Genomic DNA, 9,090 nt, shown 5'->3' on the forward strand with positions numbered 1-9,090 from the left:
TCTGCATAATAAATTCTGAATAAAGCAAGAATAATGAACCCAAGTTTTGATTTGGGATCTTAGAGAGCCCTTGGTGCTACTGAACTACTGAATCTTATCTCACCCTATGTCTTAGCTTATCTAAATCTTTAAAAAATTATTATTATATACATCTAAAACTGTTTTCTTGGCCTAAAGGACAAATTTAATTTATATAAATTGCAACTATGGTCGATGCACAAGCTCAAGTTCTAGTGCATAATTAGACAGTAAAAAGTATCAATTTATTTTTCCAAGTTGTCTCAATTCTTAATCTGCCTGCTGTTTGTCCTTATCAACATCTAATTTGCCTTCTATAAATTATTAAAACATCTGAACTAAGAAAAAAAAAGAAAGAAAGCAACAAGACGGAAACATTCTAGATGTGGGTTCTTTACATATCTCTCCAGTGTGGTCAGTACTTTGCTCTACAATTTACTTACCAGTTCTGTGTCTGGGACATATAGACATATTGCCAAAATCCATAATTATCACTTTGTAACACGTCTATTAAAACTCAATGAAAAGTCATTTTTTCCTTGAAAGTTTTTTATCCTAGATTTGGTCATCTAATTTATACTAAAAACAATTTACTTTTCCTACATAGTGCTTACCACAACTGTTAATAAATATTTAATTGAGCATTTGTTTATTATCTGTATATCCTGCTAGACTAAGAATCAGTGAAGGCAGGAACCTCTCTTCTTTGTTTATTATTAAATTTGTAGTACCCAGTTCATTGCTTGTGATTTAGTGAACAAAAAATTCAATAAGTATGCAAAAGAAGGAATTAGCAAACTCATTGAGCTTCTGGAATCTTGGATGTCTTGCCTTATATGCCTAATTAGACTCCTAATACTTGACATTTCCAGAATATGGAGTAGGTTTTTGGTGCTCTTCTCTGCCACCCTACTGATCTACTCAGATGCACTCTCCAAATGTAAGCCATGAAGGCAAATCTGTTTTCAAAGAATTGATCCACTGTCCCTACATTAGTAGCATCTCCAATTTCTAAAATAGAATTCTTCAAACTCAGTACTAGCAACGTTTTGGACCAAATAATTTTTTTTGTTATTGGGAGTTGTCTTGGGTGGTTTAGAATGTTCAGTAGCATACCAGCCGTCTACCTCCTGGGTGCTGGTTGTGCAGTCTCACTGACCTCTCTCTTCTCGCTAGCTGTGCCAACATAAGTGACTTAAGGGAAATTCAAATTGCTCCTGATTGAGAATTACTGAGTAAAAGGACTTTCTGCTTTAAACAATAACATAAAGACAAAATTTTACCTCAAAGCTGAAACTTTAGATTTATTTATGTGCATGGAACTGAGAGATGCTGATTTGGTAACATTGTTTGCTCTGGGTTGGATTTCTCTGGCAGGCTAAAGTACCAAATCCCTGGCTTTGCACTAGTTTTTTTTTTTTTTTTTTCAATTGGGAAGAAGTTGCTGTTTGAGAGCATGTTGTGTGCTCCAGAGAGTTTGGGATTGTTGGGTCTTATGCACAGTGTTCTGTCTTCTTGAAATGCTTGTATTAAAAAAAAAAAAAAAAGTCTAAATATAAGGATAATCCTCTATCCAACCCCCACATTGACACTCTGTTTGATGCCTCCCTTAAAAGGCTCAACAATCTCCCCAGGCTAGTAAGCTGCAGGAAGTAGGAAAATAACTAAGAGACTAAAGTCTTTTATTTTACTTTATCTTTATTTTTGACCCAAACTATCTCTGTATGAGTGTGAATAACTACATACAACAAAGGGAAGTAATATTAGGAGACAAAAGGAAATTTCCATTTTCAGAAATTATTACAATGTAAAAAAGCTTGAATTGCCATGGAAACAGCCTAGTCATATCATATTCAATGGTTATTTTTCCAAAGGAGTCCTTGAAACTTCTTTTGTTTCTTTGAAATTGGGTGGAGATGGGTTATGTGTGTCAGAGAAATGGAGGGTGAGAGATTTTTTTAGACTGCCATTCAGACAGCTGGCATCTGCTGAAGGGGATATATTCACCTGCTTCTTTCTGAAGAACTTTTTACCCCAGAATGACTTGAATAGGTATTTTCTAGGGAAGAATGGCAAAAAATGGAAAAATGCAGAATTGTTTTGAAAGCAAAGATATTTTGTTTAAGAGATATCATTGTAGCTATCTGAGGATATCAGAGAGAAGCTGAGAATCTTAGACTATATGTATCTTGAGCCATGCTTTTGATTCAGGCCCCCACACACAAGTACTACACACATGGAGCCCATTCTTATGGCCACAACTTGAGTATATCTCAACATCACTCTTTGAATCTCTGCAAGGAAACTCCCAAATTACGTTACTATCATTTAGATATACTACTCCTCAATTATTTCTCTAATAAAGCCAAAATAGTCTTGTAAATATGTAACTCTTATCATGTCATTGCTCAGATTAAGATCATTCCTAGACTGCCCACTGTCTGTAGGAGAGTGTTCACAAGTCCTGATCCAGCTTACAATCTGGTTTCTCTAGCCCTTTCAGGTTTGGATTCATCGTTGTTTCTCTTATTTGCTAAACTCTAGTATGACCAAACTTCCTTCATTTCCTTCATTTTCTTTAACTCATCATTGTTTCTTGTCTTTACTTTGTATATTCCATGTTCTGCATTCTTCTACAATAAAAAAAAACTTTAAGCGTTTTTTGCTTCCCTCCCCTATAATCATTGACTCTTCCTTGATACCCATACTAGGTTGTCACCTACTCCATCCCTACCCCTTTCTAAACACTGCCGCCCATATACCAGACACAAATTAAATGAAGACCTCTTCTTGTGCTTTCACAGTCTCCAATATCAAATGCAATGTTTACTTTTCCATCATCTGCACTGAGAGTTTATTGAAGTTACAAGCTGTGTTTTATCCATCCCTTTGTCTTCAGTTTCTAGTGTCAAGCTACCAAATTACTGCTCAGTAATTGATAGTTGAATAAATAAATGAATGACTTAATAAATATATGAATATTTAAATTAATTCATGAATAATCAAATAAGTTCCCTACATCCTATCCTATTCATGGATAAAGTATATTCTTTCCCTTTTTTTTACTACTGTTATACCTTTATACTCTATTGTTGAATTTAAACATTTCTGACCTCTTAGACTATCTTCCTTACTGCCTAACTCCTCCCTCTTTCATTGACTTCTTTTTTCTCTTCCTTTTTCTTCTTCACTTTTTCTGTTTCCTTCTCCCTCTTTATCTTCTTTCTTCCTTTCCTCCTTCTTCATCCAGTATGTTTTTTGTTATTAAATGGCTATTGTGCATCAGATACTTAACAAGGCACCCAAGAAATGGGGATACATTTTAAATTCTAGTGGAGACACAGACATAAATGAATACACAATTAACAAAAACGATACACACATTAAAGGATAGAAAGGCAAATATGTTGGAGGATAAAGAGATAAGCTGTATCTTATTTTATATAATCAAGGAAGACTTTTCTGAGCAGAGAGGAAGTGTAAATTATTCTTGAAAGCTGAAAAGTTCTGGGCATATGATATGTAGGAACGAAAGTATTTCAGGCAGAGGGAACAGTGCACACAAAGACATTCACTCTGGAAAGAGAGGGCACCAGTGTTCTGCATCATAAGGATAAACTTGGAGAATGGCTGGCAATAAAGTTGGGGAGACTGGTAAAGACTGGAACATTCAGTTTATTTTATAAGTTTGCTAAGATCTTTGGGTTTTTTACAACTTATAAAGAAATGACACTTTTAGTAAATACTTTTGATATACTAAAGTGTCACTCCTGCTTCCCCCTTTTCTTTGTTACTAGAATCCTGCTTTTACCAGAATTCTAACCCTCAGGATTATTTTCTTCAGTCTAGGACAGACTTGGTTAATCTAAACTAGCAATGTAATAGAATTGTTTAACTACCGATTTTCAGAGTTTATGAAAGCCTGATTTATAGCATTTGTCAATTTTTCTGGTGTAAATAATCCCCTCATGGACATTTTCAGGCAATTGACAAGATATCAACTAGTTAGTAAAATTCTCAAAACGTTAGTAATAGATTTTCATGAGCAGTATTACTATGCTGTAGCACATCACTGGAAATCAGTTATATAATCCTGTCCTTCTTGAAAGTATTCATGTAGAAGTGGGCATAAAACACCCTCCTTGTTTGTTGAATGCGATGGGAAGTCTGGTGTGTGGAAGAGCTGAGAAAGGTTATTTTATTTTATTGTTTTATAGGAGGAAGCATATGGAAAGGAAAGATCTCTTTCTCTATGGGGTAAGGCCATGCTATTACACTACATATGCAACTGTGTCAGTCCTTACCATTATCTCTTAACCTTATCAATCTCAATAAGGCCTGGATTTTGGCATCCAGTTTAGGCATGAAATGCGTTGGCTTATAATTACAGAATGCGCTCTCCAGTGCCTAATGAGTATCAAAACACCTTCTAGAGATTTGGAGGAGAAATTGACTCAGACAACCTCTTTGTATTTAAAGTGGGAAAAAGGTGATATGAAGAAACAGCATAATTTGTCTAGCATCACAGCTTTTCAATGGCAGAGTTGGCTCTAGAACCCATTTTATTTTTATTATGACTGTTTTATTTTTAATTACTATTTTGTCCTACATTGATAAGATATATAGTAAGGAATATTGCCTGTCAGAACTACTGTGTAGAGAACTGTTTTGATTCTGTATTGAGAATTCTGTAGTGTTTTTACAATTCAGAGCCCAAACTCAAACAAAATAGAATAAAAAATATTTAAGTATTATAAAGCACCCATTATATTAATCAAAATAGCATACACTGTTCCATTTTATTGAACCATCACGGCATTAATTTTTATATTCAACATTTATATTTTTATTATTGGGTAATATACATAAAGAAAAATGCACATTGCAATTGTACAGCTCAATAAATTTTTACCAAGTGTACACTTATCTATAAAACTACTACCTAGAGCAAGAAATAGAACAAATCCATCATCCCTAAATTCCCTTGTGCCCCCCATTCTGTTACTTAACCCCACCACAAAAGTAACCATTTTACTAGCTCTGTAATTAATCTGTTTTTGAACTGCTCATATTTTTTTCTCATATATATTGTATTCCTTTGTCTGAGTATTCCTGCTTGTTGTTATATCTGTGACTTTATGTAGCAATAGTTGTTTTTTTCTGCATGGATGAAGAATAGTTATTTGTGACAATATCAGAAATTATCTATCTCTTCCCCTTTTGCTGAATATTTGAGTTGTTTTCAGCTTGTGGTTATAAAGAAAACTAATGCCGTGAATATCCTTGTACATTTCTTTCTTTGAGCATATACAGGCACATCTCATTTTATTGTTCTTTGGTTTATTGTGATAAGTATGGCGTTCTTTACAAATTGAAGATTTGTAGCAACCTTGTATGGAGCAAGTCTATCGGCATCATTTTTCCAACAGCATGTGCTTACTTGGTGTCTCTGTCACATTTTGGTAATTTTCACAATATTTCAATCTTGTTTATAATTACTATCTATATTATGGTGAATTGTGTGATCAGTAAGCTTTGATGTTACTATTATATTTGTTTTGGGTACTACAAAATGCCTTAATACAGAATGGTGAAGTTACTTCATAATAGTTGTGTGGTTGTGTGTGTTCTAACTGCTCCACGTACCAGCCGCCATTCATCCATCTTTCTTCCTCTCTTTGGGCCTCCTATTTCCTGAGGCACAACAATCAATCAATCAGGTCAATTAATAACCCTACAATGGACTCTAAGTGTTCAAGTGAAAGAAACAATCTTATGTCACTCAATTTAAGTCCAAAACTAGAAATGATTGTGTTTAGTGAGGAAGGCATGTTGAAAGTCCAGACAGGCTGAAAGCTAGGCTTCTTGCATCAGAATTAGCCAAGTTGCAAAGGAAAACTTCTTGAAGAAAATTAAAAAGTGCTACCACAGCGAACACTTAAATGATAACAGGGCAAAACCATCTAATTGATGATATGAAGAAATTTTTAGTGGTCTGTATAGAAAATAAACCAGCCACATTTCCTTAAACCAAAGTTAATCCAGAGAAAAACTGTCTGAAAAACACTCAAACTGTGTTTTTTCTTTACTTTCATATCATCACAACAGCAAATTATCAACAGAGAAGACTTCTGTGATCAAATATATGGAGTTTTTCCTCTGAGCAGCACACACCAGCCAGATATCCTCCAATTCAATAGTGAACTATCTACCTGTAAACAGCATCAGATCTCACAGATTGTGGGCTCAGTCTCTCAGACTATCCTCCACCTCAGTAGGAAATCTTGGCTTCTGAAACTTCTGGCCTTCTTGCTTCAAGTTGGGGTTTCTATGATCTCATTTTTAAGTTTGATTAATTTACTATAGCAGCTCACATAACTCAGGGAAACACGTTTACTGGTTTATCACTAAAGGATATTACAAAGGATACAGATGAAGGGATCATAGGGTGAGATATGGGGAAAGGGTTAAGGAGTTTTCATGCTCTCTTTGAGCACCTTCCAGGTGGTCAGCTATTCCAAAGCCTCAAACCCTGTACTTTTGAATTTTTGTGGAAGTTTCATGATGTCAACATTCTTTCCCCCAGGGTATAGGGTAGCTTTTCTGTTGTTGTTGTTGAGTTGGAGTCTCACTCTGTAGCCCAGACTGGAGTGCAGTGGCCACTCCCGGCCACCACAGTCTCGACCTGCTGGGCTCCGGCGATCCCCCTGCCTCAGCCTTCCAAGTAGCTGGAACTACAGGTGCGCGCTACCACGCCCGGCTAATTTTTTGATTTATTGTAGAGATGAGGTCTCGCCAAATTGCCCGGGCAGGTTTCGAACCCGCGGGCTTAGGCAATTCACTCACCTCAGCCTCCCAAGGCGCGGGATTACAGGCTGAGCCACCGAACCTGGCTAGGGAAGCTTTTTTTAGACTGGCTTCTTTCATCTGTCCTTCCTATGAGCTTCTTTCTATGAAAAACAAACAAAAAACAAACAAATAAACAAAAAACCTTTCTCAGCTCTTTTTCACACCCAACTCCTAGTTTCTTCCATGTCTTTTTGCAGCACATACTTTGCCTATTGTATGAATGCACCAGTTTTTGTGTCATGAATTTTTATGCTCTGTTGTTAGGTGCCTTTATGTTTAGGATTGCTATTTCTTCTTGGATAATTGATACATTTATTCTTTATGTAATGACCTTCTTTATCCCTGACAAGCTGGCTTGTTCTGAAGAATTTTTTGCCTGAAAGTAATAAAGCTACTTAAGAATTTTGATTAGGTTTATATGGCGTATCTTGCTCCACCTTTACCTTTTTAGGCCATCAGAGTCTTATATTTGCATACACATGCTAGAACCTGAAGTCTTCCTAATGTCTTCGTTGTGAGAACCTTGTGATGGAATTAATGCCACGAAAGTGTTTAAACTCATCTAAAACTGAAGACCCAGAAGATTCTGACTCTCATTCTAGTCCATATTCAACCTAAAGCAATTTGACAAAATTACCACTTTAGTGTTTCTACCATTTCTGGTTTCAGAAGTTTCTGCTCCAGGTAAGCATACCTCACCTGTGTTTCTCTGGATGTGTTTGTCTGCAAATTTCAGGGGGTTGATTTGCCCTGAAACCTCAGCTCTTCCATGGGTTCAGGAAAAATGATTGGTTTTTACTTTGTCCAACTTTTTTTGGTTGTTGTGTTGCAAAAATAAGAGTGATGGCTTCTAAAGTTTTGCACGTCAGCACAAAAACCAGAAGACATGTTTCATTCTTTTTTGCTTTTATTTTTATTTGTTTATTTTTATAAAAGGCATTTATTTATTTATTATTATTATTAGAATTTTATTTTAAAGATATGGGGTACAAATCAGAATTGGGTACGTAAGTGGTCATCATACAGATAAAATTTGGGCTTCTCTTTGGTCCCCACTTTTCCTGGGTTGGGATCAGATACCCTTATTGATGCTTTGTATCTCCCACCCCCGACATTGTCCTGCCACTGTCAATCCCTTTCTTATAGCATTATGATAAATGTTCAGGGTTCACTTATGAGTGATAACATGTGGTGCTCGGTTCTTTGTTTCTGTGATAGATCACTGGTATGATAGACTCTAAATCCATCCAAGTTGCTGCAAAGTCCATAATTTTTGCTTTTAATATTTTAAATTTCATTTCTTTTTCTTTCTATACTTCTAGATATTTTTTTCCTGACTTCTAAATTTATCTCTTAGTTTCTTGCCTTCTTCAATTTTGCATGTGGTGAATGCCTTGAGGGGAAAACCCAGCATATCTGGCTTAGTTTTCTTTCTTTTTGGGAACTTGACTTCTCGAGTCCTGGCTGCTTTGGCAAATTCAGACTCTAATTTTTGTCTCTCTGTCCTTTTGAGATTGCCAAAACCTCTGGGTTTTTTCCTGCCTCTTAACCTTGACTTTCTGTTAGTATCCTCAGACATTTAATATAAGCCCTAAATTGACAATTGCTCTGAGAGGAAATATGGTTTTATAATGATGATTCATATATTTTTAGTTACTTCTTTCCTTTAATATTGATCATTCATATCCTGAATTTCTTGCTGTTACTCTGATGTCTTCAATCAAGTATTTTTTTGCTATTTTACAAATATTTTACTTGTCTTTTCTAATCATTTGGTATGTGTGTTCTGCCATAAATTATTTCATTTCACTGGGAGTAAATACTATAAACTTTCTTTTAGTAGAAGTAGTCACTATTTTTCTTGTTTTGAAGATTGACATTGAAGCATGGAGACATGAAGAGATGTGTCTAAAGTTACCTAGTTAAGAAGAATCACGACTGGTTCAGGAAACCATGGTTTGTTAAGTTCAGTTTAGTGTTCTCTATACCATTTCAGGCCATTTTTATTTCAGAAGATCAACCAATTATTGACCTGGTGGAAAAATATATAAATGAGAATGTAAATTACTGCCTGCACATCAAGGTATGAAAGTAAAATTGAAATAAGGTCTCTTCACTGACTGCAATAGTCAGTTTTATAAAATTCAAATGGTATATATCTTTTCTTTGTATGGTGACCCTTTGAAGGATCTTAATTTTCCTCTCATATTTCTTTCACATACC

The sequence above is a fragment of the Carlito syrichta genome, unplaced genomic scaffold, assembly GCF_000164805.1.
Source record: "Carlito syrichta isolate Samal-C Ts95f unplaced genomic scaffold, Tarsius_syrichta-2.0.1 Scaffold316173, whole genome shotgun sequence".
Taxonomy (NCBI): Eukaryota; Metazoa; Chordata; class Mammalia; order Primates; family Tarsiidae; genus Carlito; species Carlito syrichta.